This window comes from Passer domesticus, chromosome 2 (genome assembly GCF_036417665.1).
Source record: "Passer domesticus isolate bPasDom1 chromosome 2, bPasDom1.hap1, whole genome shotgun sequence".
Taxonomy (NCBI): Eukaryota; Metazoa; Chordata; class Aves; order Passeriformes; family Passeridae; genus Passer; species Passer domesticus.
In genome coordinates this window covers 77,875,931-77,894,937 of record NC_087475.1, presented here as the reverse complement: position 1 = coordinate 77,894,937, position 19,007 = coordinate 77,875,931, and the positions used below count along the sequence as shown (strand labels likewise).

At 35.1% G+C, this 19,007-nt stretch overlaps 1 protein-coding gene across 5 annotated transcripts in view; it reads left to right on the top strand.

Annotated features, from left to right (window-relative positions):
* CNTN5 (contactin 5) overlaps positions 1 to 19,007 on the top strand; it is a 603,752-nt gene that overhangs the window by 307,518 nt on the left and 277,227 nt on the right. The window contains exon 1 of one of the 5 annotated variants that reach the window (XM_064409457.1): positions 1,946 to 2,067. The exons of the other annotated variants lie outside the window; for them this stretch is intronic. The gene's annotated coding sequence lies outside the window, so the exon portion shown is untranslated. Of the gene's footprint in view, positions 1 to 1,945; positions 2,068 to 19,007 lie in introns of those variants that run through there. 5 annotated transcript variants of the gene reach the window in all.

Here is a 19,007-nt window from a genome sequence, read left to right as displayed (position 1 = left end):
CTTATTATCTCCTTGACCTTGTACAGTTTCTTAGAAAAAGAGAGAGATTTGGGGTCAAAATTCAGAACTGTTCTAACCATGTTTTTTTCCCCTGTATTTCATCCTTCCCAAAGAAAAGTTTTTCAGAAGCAAGTTCCCCTCACTAGGTGATTACCATGGGTCACCTTCCATAGAGCTGTGACTTAGAGAACTGACAGCATAAAGAACGAACCTTATGTGCTGTGCATTTTTCTGTAGCTTGATTATTTGGGTATTGGCATTGTTAGACCAAATAACAGTACCAAGGGTGCCAAAGGAGTTTGGTTATTTTGCCATTAAGAATTTTTTTTCTTATTATAGTATATGTTGTTTTCTGGTTGGCTGGTTTCTTTTACATTTTTTAAAAAGCTTGACAGTGAAAATGCAGAAAGAAGAAAATAGCAGAATCATAGAAAAATTGAGACTGGAAGGGACCTCTGGAGATCAATTAATTCAGCCATCAGCTTCTAGCAGGGGTAATTATATCAAGATACCCAGTCCAGTTTATGTCCATTAGAATCCTGAAGAATTCTAATAATAAGCATCCCACAGTCTCCCTAGGAAACATATTGCAGTATTTAACCACTCTTATGTCTGTTTTTTCCTTGGTATCCAACACAGATTTCTTATGTTTAAGCTTGTTATTGCCTCTACTCCTATTGAATTGTAAGGTTAATGTAATGTGTGTTAATTATTTGCTTTATTTATAATTTACATTGAGCTGCTTGTGGGTGTAAAGAGTTGTAACATGAGTGTAATGGTTAATGAAAAATTTAAAAAATTGAAAACAAACATTGGCTGGAATGGGTGGAGTCAAAAGATTATTCTGACATTTCACTTTGGTATAGGTGAACCTAGTAGATCTGATTCTTCTCTGTTTATTTGATTTTCTTGGAATAACTCAAAATCTTATTTTGCATTTACAATGTAGGGTAAATGACATGTTGAAAATCTGTTACTGTTCTTCCCTAATATATTTTACCTTATGTTTTAATGGTGCGATTTTCATTGATTTGGGGCTTTTTATTCCCTTAAAATATTGCTTACCCCCAATAAAAATAAGTAGAGTTCAGGGAACAATATTGACATTTTATATGAAGGACTTGATTTTTGCTTTTGCTTTTGCAGTTGGGAGAGAGACTTATTTGATTAAGCTGGGGCAGCACAGATCTTGAATTATGAAAAACAGAGGTGGTTTTAATGAAAATCTTCATAGTACTTTGGGAATCTAAATCACTCTTTCTCAGAAGTTGTAGTTCAGCGGAACAAAAATATTTCTGTATGGGCCTACTGTCGTTATAATTTAATCAAATAAAGGGTAAGTGTTCATTATTTGTTAGAGAGTAGCTTATAGAATACTTAATGATGATTGTAATTTTATCTTTTATGACTTAATTGGTCAATTTAAGAGGTTATTTCAATATACATGACCTATTAATGTACTGTCTTTTTTAGGTTATTACACTGTTGGTTTTTGTAGTTGAATTCATCACTTGAACCATTAAGACGTTTAAGTCCCCATGATACAGAACCAAATTAGATGATGATGATGATGATGATGATGATGTAAAGTTCTTTTTTTTGGTGCTTGCTGTTACTTAATATTTAATATTTAATGCTGTTGCATTGGACCTGGCACTTGAATAATTTCCTGTGTTATTCTACATTTCCTTTTTACAGGAGTACCCTTGAGATCTTGTAATTTGCAGGCAATGGGGAGTTTCTATCAAGATTTCGACCAGTCTTTAATTATTTACCATGTCAAGGATTCTCTAATGTTTTTATTGGCCCCTCATGAGCCATTTACTAAAAAGCAATTTACTGTTTTGGAGATAAATTAGCTTTATTTTTGCTTGTTGTAATACACAGCAAAAGAGTTGTAAATGGGCTTTTCTTTTTTTTCAGGTCATCAGAGATCCTATTAAAATCTACTGCCCTCATTTTTCACGTTCTTAAAAGATCTATTTTTGGCCTTGTTAATAGCAACAGCCATCCCGACATTTTAATACTGCAGTTGCCTTTTCCTAAAGCCAATAGATTAAAGAGGAGGTGAGCTATTGTAATTTGCTACTTTATTTATCAGTCCTAGAGAGAACCAGGCGGCAGCTGGGCAGCACTGACTGTCGGCTGCACATAGCCAGCATGTACTTTATGTCCCCAGCTTGGTCCTACCACACTGGACTTGCATTGTGCCACAAAGAAGAAGGGCTTTTGTCTCAGTTAAATCTACAGGTGTGAAAGCCTTGGACCCATGCCATGGGTCTTGTCTTGACCTGCCCAACGCAGTCCCTTGCTAAAATGAGGTGGTGAGCTGTCTCATCACACAACTGGCCATCTAATGGGGTATAACTCTCAATTTTCATCTCTCCCTGAAATCTGTAATATGAATCCTGTGACCTTTATGAAGATTTTATATGAAGGATCAGGTTTGGTTGTCATGGATTAAAGCTTAATAAGTAATGCTGCTCTCTAGAGTGTTCTCTTCTTTCCCATGATTTGATGTAGTTAGCACATTTCTAAAGTCCATCAAGTGGCTGAAATAAGGTGAGGTGGATCTGGAGGGCAGGAGCAGACTTGAGGGAAAAAGAAAAGTTGATTCCAGAAGGTTTGTTTAAATAGTTTTCTCTACACACACAAATCAAAAACATAGTGTTTCTGTTGATCTGGCTTCCCTTTACAGCCACCAGAATTAACTGCTTCAAAATCAGCTAAAGATTTACAAAACGAGGCTAGGTTATTGCATAGAATTGTATCTCTTCACCTCATTTTAAATCAATAAGGCATTTCATGAATAAATGGATGGGGCAGGTAGATAGTTTACTTCTTCAGTCATTTTCAATATACATCTGTTTCCACAATACTGTTTGAGGTATGTGCAAATATGTGTCTAAATTTATGCATACAAACCAACTCTTCCTTGGAATGACACGTACTATGTAAAATAAACTACTTGTATGCAAGGAGCTTTGTCTGTGATACACAGCTATTAATTTCTAACTCTACTATGCATGCTACTCTGCAGTTTATGGAATAACTTGGATACTGTCTAGATATTAGTGTAAATTTATATTTATAGAGGGCATTTTATGTTGGAGCACTCTGAGAGTGCATAGAGACTCGGCATGCGTGTATGAAAAGTACTTAGAGGAAACAATTCACAGCTGGAATTTAGCAGGTCTTCATGTATACTTGGAATTTCAGTATGTAAGTATTTCTAATGCTCCTGCATTTGGATTATGGCATACTCCACAAACATTAGGAACCTATATTATAGGAAGGGTGGAATTTTACCTCCTTATTCTAGCTTTAGCTCATTGAAGAAGATAGCTAAACCTTACTGCTTCAAAATCTGTTTTCTGGCCAAAAAAAAAAAAAAAAGTTCTAAAAAGAGAAGGGTTTGGAATCAAACCCTACCTGATAAATTTTATCCTGTCATCCAGTCATCAGTTCCCATGGACTTCAATTGACAGTCACCCAGATATTAAAATGTTGGCCAAAATCCTGCAGTATACTTGTGAAAACCAATATGGACAAATAGCAATTGCAACAGTAAAGCATTGGCTATCACTGCTCAGAAGTATTTTGGAGAGATTTAGGCAGAAAGTAAATACACACAGGCCATATTATTTGTTTCAGAAAACTAATTATATTTTCTGTATTTGTATGAAATGTGACAATTCTCTCCTTAGACTCAGTCCTGAATGTAATGTAGAGAGTGGAATTACATTTATTTCAAACTATTAGAAACATAAATTATATATGCAATAAAATACTTAAAGTCTCTATGTTTATCTGTGTCTCTTTAAAAACTAAGAATTTCTATGAGTTTCACCAATTTTCATGGTGATATATGTAAAAGTCTGCAAAATATAATGCTGCAAGTAATTCTAGTCATTCCAGATGCCCAATTTCCCCTTTAAAATCTATTTATATAGTCAGTATTTTAATTCTCATCCATGTCATGATTATTGTGGCTTTTCATCTCAAAAATCAAGAATTATTGTCTAATACAAAGACACCAGAGGAATATATGGTTTTCAACAGAATTTTTCACCATCATTTTTTCTCAGTTTTTTGGGTTTTTTATTCCACCTAATTGCAACAGATGTACATCCTTCTGTATTGGTTATATGTCTAGATCTGTAGATCCTTTCTTTTAGCAGTAAAACCCTAATTTCTCTTGCATTCATTTCCAAACACTAGGCTATTATTAAAATGCTGTTTGGAAGACATTGACAGATGATCAGAATGTCTAGAAAAAGACATGGAAAAATAGGCTAATATTATCTAGAAAATAATGGGAAGAGCTAGTTGGAGGCTGCCATGCTTAAGCTGTATATTGCAATAGTAGAAGTGGATATTCAAGGAAGAGGTGATTTTACAGAAGTACCTCACAGTCTAGGACTGGCACACTACAAAAATAAAAGATTGAGATGAAAATTCTTAGGTATCCTAAGCTCCACAGTCTTATTCCACTGTCATAGGGATAACATAAATATGTATTTTCTGGATTTTTTTTCCTGTCATTTTGAGTATTCACAGAAGCACAGAATATTCTGAGTTGGAAGGGACCCACAAGGGTCATGACACTCCAGCTCCTGGCCCTGCACAGGACAGCCCCAAGAATCATACCTTAGCTTCTTAAAACATTCTGGGAGAGATTTGCACCTATGGAAACTGCAGTTTCACACTAAGATTCTGAGTGGTGAGAAACAAAACAAAAAATTATCCCAGACTTTGCAGAGCTTAAAATTGGTGTAAGGAATTAGTCCATAAGGTGTTAAATCTTACAAAACCACACATTTTCCCCTCAGTTTGGATTTTGAATGCCTAACAGCTATGATAAAGGCATGATTATGCCTGATGAAGGTGTCTTTTAAAGGGTGTTTGTAATTAGAGATTCTTCCAGTGTTTTGTCCTATCCAATTTGTTCATTTTGATGGAAGAATCAATAGTGCTAGCCATAATAATTGGGAAAATTAGTAGCAACTAATGTAACACAATATGCATGTCCTCCTTGTTATAACTGGCATTTCAGCACGGCCTTGGCAGAGTGGCAGCACATATGCAGAGGCTGGAGAATCTGTAAACTGATAGCTGGGTAGATTTTGATCATTCTTTAATTTCAAACACATTCTTTGTAGCAGCGAAAACAGATGAAGAGGCAGGGAAGCTTTACAAAAGACAGTGTCCCTGATAAGGACAAGTATCTCATTGCTAATTGAAGGAATATGTGCATTATTTCTGCAAATGCCATTTTTGTTGTTCCTCCCAAGCTGTTACTTGCAGGGTAGAAGATTTCACTTAACTGCATTCACTTGTATTGAGGGTTTAGAGGCATAAAACCTACAGATGAAAATGTGTGTCAAATGAAAGCCAGAAAACCCAAAACAACCTCTTTGTGAGTGTGTGTATTTTGTTTTATTTTTCAGAAAAAAAGTTTTATTTTACTAAAGAATATGTAAAGGGATAAATATCCTTAAAAATATAAAGAATTTAAAAATTATTTTTTCTTCTTTCTACTTGCTTCTAATTTCAGAAAATTAATAAATGTTGTGGTGATAGTAAAACAGGGAGGCATTTGTCTATGTTGGGAATCTAGACGTGGGAGAACACAAACATGAAAACATACTTAATCCATTAATCATCCGACTGCACAAAATGAGAGGAGGATCTGTGAAGATCTTGCCATGTTATTCTTGTAATATAAATTAGTTTTTCTGGAGTCATATATTTCAGTACCTATTATTCATGTGACCAGTGCTTTGTTCCTAGCCTATCTAACCAGTGAATGATTTTGTATTTTCCAGTGGCCAGCGCAAAAGGACTGAACTACTTATATTAAGTACAACTTTTACTATGTTTCCAAAAGTTTGTTTTGGTTTGGGTTTTTTTTTATTTGTTGGGTTGGTTGTTTTTCTGTTATAACACTGTATCAAAGAACAGACAATTTATGGTTTCACAATCAGAGTTATCCTGGCATTTGGAGAGATGGTATGAGACAGCAAACAAGAGAGAGGGGACACAAAGATTAAAGATATATTCTTATAATTCTTGGCCTGTTTTCTCAAGGAAAAAGAAGAAAAGAATACACCAACACAATAATTGGAATTAGATGGCATATTTTCACAGTGTATTTCTCTATAAAAATTCATGTCTGATATCTCTACAAAGCCTATAAATCAACAGAATGAATTAGAAAAGCCCTGGAAGCTGCAGTCTGGTTAGAAAAGTCCTTGGAATCAAAAGTAAATTCTTAGTAGGCAATCTCACTCTAAGCTGCATTTCTAGACATTAATTGGGAGTTAAATGGTGTATGGAATCATTCTAGAACAGATTGGTTGAATTCCATCATAGAAGTAATAACAGGTACATAGAATCAAATCATAAAATCATAAAATGGTTTGGGTTGAAAGGTATCTTAAAGATCATCTAGTTCTAGCACCCCTGCCATAGGTAGGGACAATTTCCACCAGGCACATTGCTCAAAGCCACATCCAATCTGGCCTTGAACATTTCCAGGGATGGGGCATCCACATCTTCTCTGGGCAAGTTGTTCTGGTCCCTCCTTGCCCTTACAGTAAAGGGTTTCTTCCTAGTATAGTCTCTAAATCTATGGTCTTTCAGTTTAAAGCCGTTACCCTTTGTTCAGTTACTACATGTTCTTGAAACAAGTTCTACTCCAGATTTCTTGTTGCCCTCTTTAGGTACTGGAAGGTGTTATAAGGACTCCCTAGAACCTTTTCTATTCCAGGCTGAAAAATCCCAGCTCTCAGCCTGTCTTGATAGAAGAGATGTTCCAGCCCTCTGATCATATTTGTGGCCCTCCCTTGGATGTACTCCAACAGTGTCATGCAGTCCTTATATCTTATTTTGTGACTCCAGAACTGAATGCAACACTCCAGGTGGGGTCTCAAAAGGGCAGAGCAGAGAGGCAGAATACCCACCCTTGCCCAGCTGCCTTACTGCTTTGGATGAAACCCAGGACACAGCTGTCTTTCAGGGCTGCAGATGCACGTAACTGGGTTGTATTGGGCTTCTTGTCCACCAACACCCCCAAGTCCTTCTTGGCAGGGCTGCTCTTGATCCAGCCTCCATCCAGTTTGCATTTTTGGTTGTGATTTTCCCATCCCATACACCAGTCCATGCACCTGACCTTGCTGATCTTCATGAGATTTGCATCTTAAGTCTGTCAAGATCCCATCCCTCCAGCACATCAATGAATTATGTGATGTGGTTCTGCTGAGTAGAAGATTTTGGAAAGGAAATATTTTATATTTTTGTAATGTTTATATGAATAAATATCAATACTTCTTGATGTAATAGAGGGCACTTAATGACACCTAGTTAATGGTATTATTTATTTATCTTCAATTTTTAATGTTAAAACTAGTACTGTTATTTTTATCCTCAACTGTCATTACTTCTATAACTGTTTTGGTGATGTATTCTGCTGTTTACTTTTTACAAAGGATAAAATTCTCCTTTCCATAATGAATGAAGGAAAGAAGATAGTGTCCTTGAAAGTAAAGGAAATTTTCACTCCCTTCTATCCCACAACACAACTTAGACTTGCAAATAATATGAATAAAAATTACATCTACACTTGTGGCCAGGCAGGCTGGCATATGTGTAAAAATTTTGAAGGAAATGAAGTCAGCTGAGATGTCAGTCAGAAGTTGTTTAAACTGTAATGATAAGGAGGATGAAAGAGTCTGTTCTAATTTTAATTAATGCTAAAGGGATAGAAAGCAAAATTTACATTAACATTCTGAGTAATCTTGAACATCCATTGTTTTTTAGCAGTCTTAGTCAGAAGTCTATTTGAGTCAGTCAGTCTTAGAAAATTGCATTATGATATATTGGTTTGATCACTTTCCTAAATCTGTTTGGCGTGTAGCCATCATTTAGTAAAGTGCAGAACAAAAACATCAAAAGCACTTCACAGGAAAAAAAAAAAAAACAAGAGAGAGAGAGAAGGAGAAGAAAATGTAGATAAAATATAGGAAGAATTTAAATTTCATATTTATATACCAGGAATGTAGAGCCATGCCTGAGTGATCAAATGTGACTTTGTTAACATTCCAAAAAAGTCCTAAAAGTACCTTATATTCTTTAATTTATCTTTGAAAAAAAAGCATCTTTCATCATAACAATCAGAATGCACTTGGAAAACTTTATGTTGAGATTCATGTTGGAAGTTGTGCTATCAAATTGCATTGAAACATCTAAACAAACCACTACTGCACCTCCTCCTTTATGTAGCAGTGATCTGATATCTTAGAGGGTTAAAAACAGCAGAAGAAAACTTTGCAGAGCAAGTCCAAGTCACTTGCTGAGTTAATTTGTTTTTGCTGAGTCCATTTCTCAGTATTGATTTTTGATCTGTGCAACACATTGCAAGGAACTGGAATTTTTGAATCTAAAAGCAGTTTCTTTACTTAGTTTATTCCAGCATGCACAGTGCATATCTCCTTACAATTATAATTTGTGGTTTATTTTCAAAAAGAGGAAGGAATGTGAAGTACTTCAGGGTTTATGTCATAGTAGTTTGTAGGTACCCAGTAAAAAAAAAAAAATAGCTCATAATCCCAGGTCAGTCTTTGCCCAAACATAGACTTTGGTTGAATGTACTTTCTATTACTTATCACTTTAATGCCTGAGTTTGAGGCAGTAGCTATAAACACAGCTACCCCCATTGTGAACCAGAGCAGTGAAATTATTCACTGACATCACAGCCCCCTAAGGATGCCCCAGTGGGGCATTTCCTGTCTCTGGAGCCTGAGTTGGAAGAATTCAATCTTGCCTCAGACAGATAAATAAAGCAGGTAAATAAATATAACTAAAATTGTTATAAGAGCGAACTGAACTGAATTTTTCCATGTACTCCTCCCTCTCTACAGGGACTCCTCTGTGACAGTGGAGCTCCTCTCCACTGACTAAACAAAAAATTCTTTCACTATTCTCCCTACAACAGGGGAATATCCCATGACAGCTGAGCATCTTTAACAGCACAAATTGAGATAGCTTCATTCTGACTGCTTCTGCTACCCTGTTTAGGGCACTTTTAGGGCACTTCTGTCAGCGGAGAAAGATAGAAGTCCTTGTGCTCCCAAAGTAAAAAAAAAAAAAAAAAAAAAAAAAAAAAAAAAAAAAAAAAAAAAGGTTTAAATCTTTCCCAATTAATAAAAGGCTGGAATTTATTTCTTGCCTATTGTCTCATTTCAGAGTAGGGAGCTGATTCAGCACTGCTCAGCAGATGACATTTTATGACTCCATCCTTAGCCAGAGTCAGAAACCTATATCCTGATATCTGTATTGAGGTGCACCAGTGAATCTCTTATGCTGAAAATAAGGGCTCATTCTTCTGTCTGGAATTTCTTACTTGTGTTAAATGTCTTTGTGCTCTGTCAGCCTGCTTTTATTGCTCCTTGTTTTAAACAAGTATGTTTCTATTCTGTTTATTAAAAGTTCAGTTAAAAGCTAGTTTCCTTGCAGTCAGTACAAAAATTTATGGAAAATCTTTAGTCTCATTTCATCTAAATAAATTATTAGGACTAAATTTTATTACTCTATTCTGCTTCACAGAATGGAAGTCTCAAATTTCAAAGAAATTAAGGCTTCCTTCAAAGCAATCCCCTTATTGGGACAGGAAACTAAACATTTCAGATAGCATACAATTACAAAGTTATGCAATTGAAAGTATAGATCAGAATAAATATGAAATTTTAAATGCAAAATCCAGACAGACAATAATAAAATATAAAATGAAACATTGTTAAAACATTGAAATGATCTGTGGGAGGAAAAAATTAATGTGTTTGATATCAGGTTTCACAAAATTTGGAAAGAAATCTACATAATAGTATTAATTCTGGAATATGTTCGTCTCATGCTATGGTGTAATCTGATTTATTCTTTGGCAGGATAAACTGTCAGATATTGATAATATTTATCCTATAATCTAAGAGGTGTGATGCTTCCCGGAAGATGAGGTACTTGTGCTCATAATCTTCCTCTAGATAAATTAGATCAGAGAACTGAAAGCAGAACTCCCTTGTCTACATATCATGTGTGTAGCAAAGGCCATAACTGTCTCATCTTAAAGTAAAACAAAACAGAAGCAGCTTTAATCTGAAAGAAGGTAGATTTAGATTAGATATTATGAAGAAATTATTTACTCTGTAGTTGTTGAGACACTGAAACAGGTGGTCCAGAGAAGTTGTGGATGCCTTATCCCTGAAAGTGTTCACAGTCAGTGTGCACAGGGCAATATGGCCTAGGGGAAGGTTCCCTGCCCACAGCCAGGGATTGGAACTAGATGACCACTGAGGTCCCTTCCAACCCAAACCTTTCTCTAATTCTATTTAACCATAACATTTGTTAGTTTTCAGATAGGCAAACAATATCCAGCAATATTTTCAAAAGCCATGCTGAAATCATAGAGCATTACATAAACTGTCCAGCATTGGTTCAAACAGTACCTACTGCTGATATTTAACATTATCAAGTTAAAAGAAGTATCATGATGAAGAAGAAGAATACAGTAAAATTTGCCCATTTCTTAAACTTACTGCCTTATTGTTTTGGAGCACTGTTTCATAGAAATATTGCACTGAAAAATATCAGATTTGGGGATGAAAAAACACCCCAAACACCTTAAATTTTATAGAATTAACTGTTGTCTGGCTGTACTGAAAGGTAAACTGGAATTGTCAGCAGCTGACAACAATTATAAAGAAATTGGTGGGAGAAGGATGTAGTGTATTGCTTTTCTTTTAAAAAGTTATCCACATAAAGAGCTGGCTAGTTCAGCTTTATCAAAAAGCCATTCTTTAGGATGCCAGTAACATATCAGCACAAAATGCAAAACACTAGCTTCCATTTTTGACTGAGGCATTCCTTAACACAGGTGAGCACTATATTAAATCTGTATCTTAAGTTGTCTGCAGATCCTTGTTCAGGCAGAATTTAATACTGTTTGTGTGCAGACAAGGAAAAGAAGATTATGCTGAAGATGGAGATGGATGAGCATATTTCAAATTGTTTCTCTCTTGTTTTCTCTCACCAGGATGAGATGCATGAATGAATATTTAGTAGAAACAAAAACCAAAATTATAGAAACACACATATTTTGCATATGTCCAGAGTATCTCTCTCTATAGTAGTCCCTTCATTCTGTGCAGTGAGTTGAGACCATTCCTCCTGTTGTTATGTAAGTAAAACAGCTAGAATCACTATTTTACTCTTAAAAATATACACTCTGATTACAAATTAGATTGCATAGTTCATTATTTTTCTTCTATTCTTAAGATTTTTGATGTTTATATTTGATAAGTTGTTTACTAGAATAAAGTGAAAGAATTTGAAATATTTATCATTCTAAGAGCTGTTTTATTGGAAGAAAAAATCAACCTTTTAATGTAATGTATAGTTATGACACTGTGGGAATTGTTGCTGGTAATGATCTAGCAAGATTGTGTGAATGAAGCACAAAATGTGCTTTACTTTTGTTACCACTGACTGGTTTGAGTACTGTTTTTTCCCGCTGCACAAATGGCCACTAATTATTATTATATAAATATAAAGCACATTCACACTTTAGAGATAACTTGTTGCAATACATGAATCTCTGCAGTGAATGTTCTCTACAAGTCAAAATTAATTTCCACAACCTATCTCTTTGTTACTGGTAGAATGAGTGTATATAATAAATGTTCCCTTTTTATATAGCTTCACTGGAGAGGAGAGGTCCTGAATATTTGGTTTATGGCTGCAGGTAAATGTTGAATAAACTACAGAGAGGACTGCTCTGCTGGCCCTTTGCAGTATCTAGATCTGTGTACAACACTCTATAAATGTTAGTAGAAAAGCAAACTATTTCAGTACATAAGAACTGCTTCATGCTACTAAGTGAAGTTTGGCTTGTTTTGGTTTTTGGCCTACTAACACAGTTTGGATGAAATTGTACTTTCCTGTCTTTTTTTAATGAACTCTAAAGAGTAATAAATATTTAATAAACATTTCAAGATATGTTTCTTTATTATAGTTTGAACTACTAGAAAGAAGGTAAGAGAAGTTTCTAGATGTCATGGTGTCCTCTGTCAGGATACAATTTTGGAAGTACATGGAACACCCTTCCAAATTATTAAGTCCCTAGATAAAAACTCTTTATCTCACAGCCAGACTCTTTAGGATGCCCTGATCTTTGACAACCAATAGTAGTGAACTCAAGAATGTCAGGCGTTCTGGTTACAAGTCTGTAAGGCACAGAAAGTATAGGTGAGACCACGTCCAAGATGTTACTAAAACTTTGCTGTGGCTTTTCTTCCATCTAGGACAGTACTCCATGATTCTCATGTACAGAGGTACTATAGATGTCTTTAGAGTTGCTTCCTCAAGGCACAGATGGCGTTATCGTCACTTTTGCTAGCTGAAAATCAAGGCTTCAGAAGAAACAGGGATATCCCAGAGATTAAGGCATAGCTGTGATGATGTTTTTTCCAAAGTGGCTTCCTACACCACAAGGTGAAGTTCCACAAGTTTTCTGAGTTATAGCTGACTAATGAAGAATAAAACCAAATATTAAATTCCATACTGACTTGGTAACTGAGAACTTAAAATTTGATCATAGGATTATTATTACCTTTTTAGAAAACCTGGCAGAATGTATGCGAACCAAAGGTGAGAGGATTACTCATATCACAAAGAGAGAGAAAACAAATTACATAGTAAATCAAGTTGATAAACATCTTATATAAATATTTATTAATGCAAGAAATGTAAACCGTGGTGTCACATGGTTGGCAGAGAGTCATAATTGTACACCTTGCTTAGGATGTGCTGTCTAGTGAAAAAGGAGATATGACATAGCCTATGAGCAATATCAGCCCTTTCTTTGAGTTACCAGAGAAATTGTATCTGCTGAAAGTCTGCATGATAATAAAACTGGAGATAACATGGGTACTGTGACTGGGGTTGCAGCTCAGTGAGAACATTCATGTGAGTAAGGATTCTGCACATGTGATTAATGGAGTTTCCCAAAGCACAGGTTTTAGTCGTAGTGAAAGTTTGAAACAAACCATCCAACCACTTGGAAACAAAAACAGTAGAATCCAGATTGACAAGAAAGTTTGGGAGTATGTATATTTTTTCTAAAAACAGTTAAAAGGACAAAATGTCATCCATAACCTGATAGTTTTCTCTAAGTGGAATGAAAAAGAAAAACTATCATGTGATTTAGACAAACATTAATAAAGAAAATTCATTAAGTTTAAAAAAAGAGATAGAGATATGAGAAGAATGGAAACATGAAGGAGGTGTATGTGTACCTTCATACATCTACTTTAAAAAACTGACCCATAAAATAAACCTGTTATAACTGTCTTAGTGCCTTTATTAGTGCCACAGAAACAGACAGCCAACTATAATTCCATTAAATAAGGTTGGATCTCAGAGAGTTAATGTGCTCTTCCTCCAAATAATGAAGGAAGGTGACATTGGTTGTTCAGAAAAAAAATAAAATAAAATAAAAATCAGCCTATTTGTAAATGATCAGCTGAGAGGCAGCTTGAAGTAGGCTTAAAGCCATAGTCACAGCCTGTACAACAGAACTTATAGCCAAATATTTTATTTAAATTACAACATTTCTTAGCAAAAATATTCCAAGTATTTTGAGCAGGAAAATTATACTTTCTATGCAATTGTGGACAATTTCATAGAAATTGGGGAAAGCATTTCCAAAACATTTAGTATGTGTCATTTTTGAGAAATGGTGTGAAAATCAATCACCATTTTTTATAAAAGCGAAATTTAAAAAAAACTAGCATCTTAAAAGCTTTCCAACTTGGGACTGGAAAAGGCCAAGTCAGAAACTCAGAACTCGCATCTGTTTTTGCCAAACTTGTGAGAACAGGTATTGTTCATATGATAAAACAGATTACTTTAATGTGTGCAGCCTGCAGAATGGGACTAATTATCTCACATAACTTCAAGAAACTCATTTCCCAAAGGAATGGTGACAATAAAACTTTGTCCTTAGAGCACTTTGCATTTGTGAGTCTAGAAAAGATTTATAAAATTTACCAATTAAGTCTCACAAACCTTAAGAGAACAAGTAAAGCAATAATTTACTAATTTTTATGGATGCTGCACATCCAAGTAATGTGACTTGTGAAAGGTCACACAAAGTCAGAGTTAGAAAGAGATAAAAAGATATTCTTCTTTCCTGAAGGCCAATGGCAGAGGAGTGCCCAGCAAACAACCCTGCTCTGTTGCAGTTCAGAATGCTGCATGCCTGTGTCCATTAAAGCATCATTGAGAAGTCTCTTGCTGCAGTTTTCACCCTCTTTTTCATTCTACTTTTTATATTAAAACATAAATAGTAATTTTTTTTATATCAGGTATAATAAATTAGCTTTTTTGTAGGGAAGTTAGAACTAATGTGAAATTCTTTAAATATTTGTCCAATATGTATTCATAGTGTTGTAAAAGAATATGTAGCTTATTTGTCATAAGAATGAAATAAAGGAAGACTCTGTAAATAGCTGCTGTAACAATTTGGGGCATCTGTCTGTGTATCACTGAAGAATGCACATTAACTCTTAAAATTGCCATGTTACTGAATGCCTTAAGGGGTATTAAGTCCATCACAAACTGACAAATTCTCTAACAGAAATCAATCTTCTTGTCTGGTTGAAGTTGTAAAACAAACAGTATCAGCCATTAATCTGGCAGACTGGCTTGTGGCCAAAAATATGTTAAACTAAGAAGGCGACACGAACTGGGAGAAACTTTCTAGGTTAAAAGAGCGAGAGTGATATCTGGAATGGAATTTCCTTCCGAAAAAGCATGGTTTTCAAGTTTCTGGTTCTCAGTTATACCTATAATAAATACAGATGGAGAAAAATAATGAAGGCTTCTGCTTGCTAAAGTGAGGCTCATCTCGAGGAGAGGAGAGGAGAGGAGAGGAGAGGAGAGGAGAGGAGAGGAGAGGAGAGGAGAGGAGAGGAGAGGAGAGGAGAGGAGAGGAGAGGAGAGGAGAGGAGAGGAGAGGAGAGGAGAGGAGAGGAGAGGAGAGGAGAGGAGAGGAGAGGAGAGGAGAGGAGAGGAGAGGAGAGGAGAGGAGAGACGCACTGTACATTTTTCAGTGACTGCTTTTAAGCATGGGCCAAATTCCTCAGCTTTTTCTCACATTAAAAATGCATTAAATCACAAGGCTATCTTTCCTGAAGTCAAGAGTTACTCATCTCAAAGACTATAGAAACAGGATTCTAAACTAGATATTGACCTTTTAGCCTGATATTGAGAAGACAGGTTATTTAGTGATAGTAGGAAAATGAAAGCAATTTCCCAGTCTCAATCCCTCATTCCCATCTGTATGTGAATATATTTTCATACAGAGAAAAGCAAACCAAAATGCTGTAAAGTGACTGCAAAGTAATTAATCTTAGAGTGAAAGAATGAAAACATAAAATACTATCAGTAATTTGCTTTGCTGTAAGTAGGTTAGACACTTCCAAATCTGAAATGCTAACTCGAAGAGAAGGCAGGTAGTCAGCCACTGTCTGTTAACATCAGACTGTAGCTTTGCTGTTTGCTGCTGCATTTCTCTCCTCCAGCAAAATTATCTTGACATTTGTCCATAAGCCAGTCATAAATTAGGAATATCTGGGATAGTTTATAAATTTTAGCATGGTGATTATTTCCTTGTAGTTAGACTTAACTCTTTGACAAGATATTAACTATAAGCACTGAACGATTGTGCTTTATTCAGCAAGCCTCTTGGTCTCTCAACACAAAGAATTTTATAATAATTTATCTAGCCAGCCATTCTAAGGCCTTGATTTGCCTTCTAAATCACAGGTGCACATTGCCATTATCTTGTAACATCAGCTTGTTCTTCACATGTGTTAGTGATTTGCATGTCCTCTAGATGATAGAACAGATACACCTGCGTGCTGAAAGGGCTGAGTTAAAGCATTAGTCAAGGCTTATGTCAGGCTGCTTTGGGCCTCAATGCAGTATTTGATTGTAAGCACCTTGTTCTTCTGTTGCCTGAGTTATTCTGCCTCTTTCAGCAGAGCACCTTCCCTGGAGGGAAGCCGTCGTGCAGTTTGCTAGGTCACCATTAAGTCAGACTGCAGTCATAAATACCTTTAGAGAAATGAGTATTTGTGCAATAACAGAGGCTTCTTCAGGAAAGTAACTTGTCTTGAGGACTTAAGTTCACTTAAAATCCAGTGTTCTCCTACATGCAATCATAGCCTGGTTCTTCATTTGAGCAGGATAAAAACATGTATTTAGTATACAGTGCATAGGTATTATAACATGCATGCATAAATTACATATCAATATATTGTAAATTTATATTATATGTGCTCATATAATAACATATATTGATACTATTATTTATATATAAACTTATCTATTTAAATATTATTGGATATAATATATATTTTATACACACACACATACACAATGATAGATATGGATATAGATATATATTATATGAGGGGTTTAGTATACAGAGCATTCTGGTGAATCTTAGCAGTTAATACGTTGGCATTACAAAAGGAAGGTTCAGAAGAAATATTGCACAGAAATAGCATGCAAATAAAAGGATGTCAACCTCTGTCTATTGTTTACAAAAGAAACTAAGAGTGATGAGAGAAGAAATGTTAAATGTAGAATTATATCTGTGATAGTATTATGATTAGCACCTGGGAATTCAACCAGATATTTTGAGTTTAAGTGAACTGCTGATCCATAAAATCACCCTTAATAGCTCTGCTGTACTAATATCATTCCTTGTAAAAGAGAAAGTGCTTCTGTGTATGCTTAAATTTCATATCGGGAAAATATTAATCCACTATAACCTTTGTTACTCATGCTGATCATCCATGCAGAAAAAAAGAGTAATTTATTATAAAACAACTAATCTTCAACATTTATTTAATTTAAAAAAAAAAAAAGTTGATGTATTTGCAGGAAAAGAGTAGTCTCTCATTCCACCTCATTTGTTTTGGGGGGCTTTTTTTCTCATTGTGTTTTATTGTTTGGTTTGGGGTTTTTTTAATCTGTTCTAGAAACTGGGTTTTCTGTGATGTAAAAATATTCTATTCACCTGATTTAGTTTGTTTCCAGATCTGGATTCTAAAAATGCTCAAGGTCATTCCTATAGGTTCAGCAGTGACTCCACACTAGTCCTGTTACTGATCCTTCAATAACCAGAGAACATGTGTCTCTAGTTGAGGTTACATACTGACCTATACACTAACACTAGAAAATTAACTTTTAAAGCTGGAGTGAACTTTTTAACACTGACTCAGTTAGGGGTTGTGAATTCTGGACTGGTGATTACTGAAATGGACACAGCAGTACTGATATATACAGCAAAGGACATTGTATAGAAAAACAATGACCCAGCAAAGTGACATAACTCTAGAAATTCCTATTTAGAAAAAAGGTTATAATATATTTAAAAAGAAATTCCTTTCAGAAGATGTTCAAAACCAATCAATCTTTTTGTTGTTAGTTTATCCAGGATATGATTTTTGAGCTGTAAGCATGAATAACTTGATTTAATGTTTATTACTTATGTGTAAAATATACAGAACAAAATTTTAAAAATACTTCATTATGTTTTCAAATCCAATAGAATTAAGTAAATATACAGAATTAGAGGTTTCTCTAATATTGTCTTAGTTCCCAGAAAGAGGTTGATTAGACAGCATAATTACAGAGGTTTTATGCAACATGGGTGTGGGAGTACATATATACACCTATACAAACACAGAGGAAGCTAGATAAATTGATCGAAAGGAAAGTCTTGGGCAACAAATGATAAAGAACTTTTGTGAACTAAGTGTAATGATTTCTATAGGATTTCTGATCTTTGTTTGAGACGAGCAGGAATGAAATGTCCTTGCATCTCTCCTTGTGATTTCTGGAGAAATACATGTAGTATTGAACGGTTAGTTTATGGTCCCATGGGGGTGAGGAAATACTGACCAGAAAAGCTTTATGCAAGCTAACAGGAAGAAAGGTAAACTTTGCTTATGAAGGATACTTTTTGGAGCAGAGAGTATATTATTTATCTTGTGACAAAATATAATAGGGAAGTAAATCTGAGACTCCTCACTGTTGCATGCTTGTTCTATCAATCACAGTTTATTGCAAGAATGAGAAATGTGAAGGAAACCTCTGTTTGATGGTGGGCAGGCTCTCTGCTCTGTCACCTGTAGCAAGTGGCCCCTTCAGGTTGAAGAATCCCAGAATGTTCAGAGGAGTTTACATATTTCAGTCCTGCACCAGCAGTTTTGAAAGAAAGAGACAGAAATTAACATTTTCAGGCTATTTTGATATAAATGCTAGCTACCAAAATCCTTAAGTAACTTAGATTGTTTCAGACATCACAAGGTTTTATAGACACATGAAGTAACATGGTTCAAGAACCATTCCTAAGGCAAGCATTCCAGATCACAAACATTGTATGGGTACATTATTACATGGAATTTCAAGGAGTATTTCTGACTGGCCACATAGAGAAAATAGAAGCACTGAAAAATATGAAAACTTGAGGACTTTAGACTTGACTCTATCTTGCAATGCATTTCAGATATCTCAATGAATGGATGGAAACACTAAAAGATTAAAGATTGTTTCTTTTACTGACAGAATTCAATGCTTCTGTGGAATTTTTTTTCCCTCTCTGCTCTGTAAGGATGTCTATCTCTTCAGCAAGTCAGTATGTAACTACAGAAATCTTACTTAGCTGTAATACAGCTTCAGATTCAGGTAGCTATTTTTGCTTTGATTAATATCTAAAACTGATACAACCTTTGTTCTTTTTTAATTTATATCTGTACTTTCAAATATAATACAAGTTATAAAGCCATAAGGAGTCCAATGCTCACCATACATTTTTCTCAGGAAGTAATGATCTTACTTGGGAAACTCTATTTCTTTTGACTTATTTTGATGTAGGA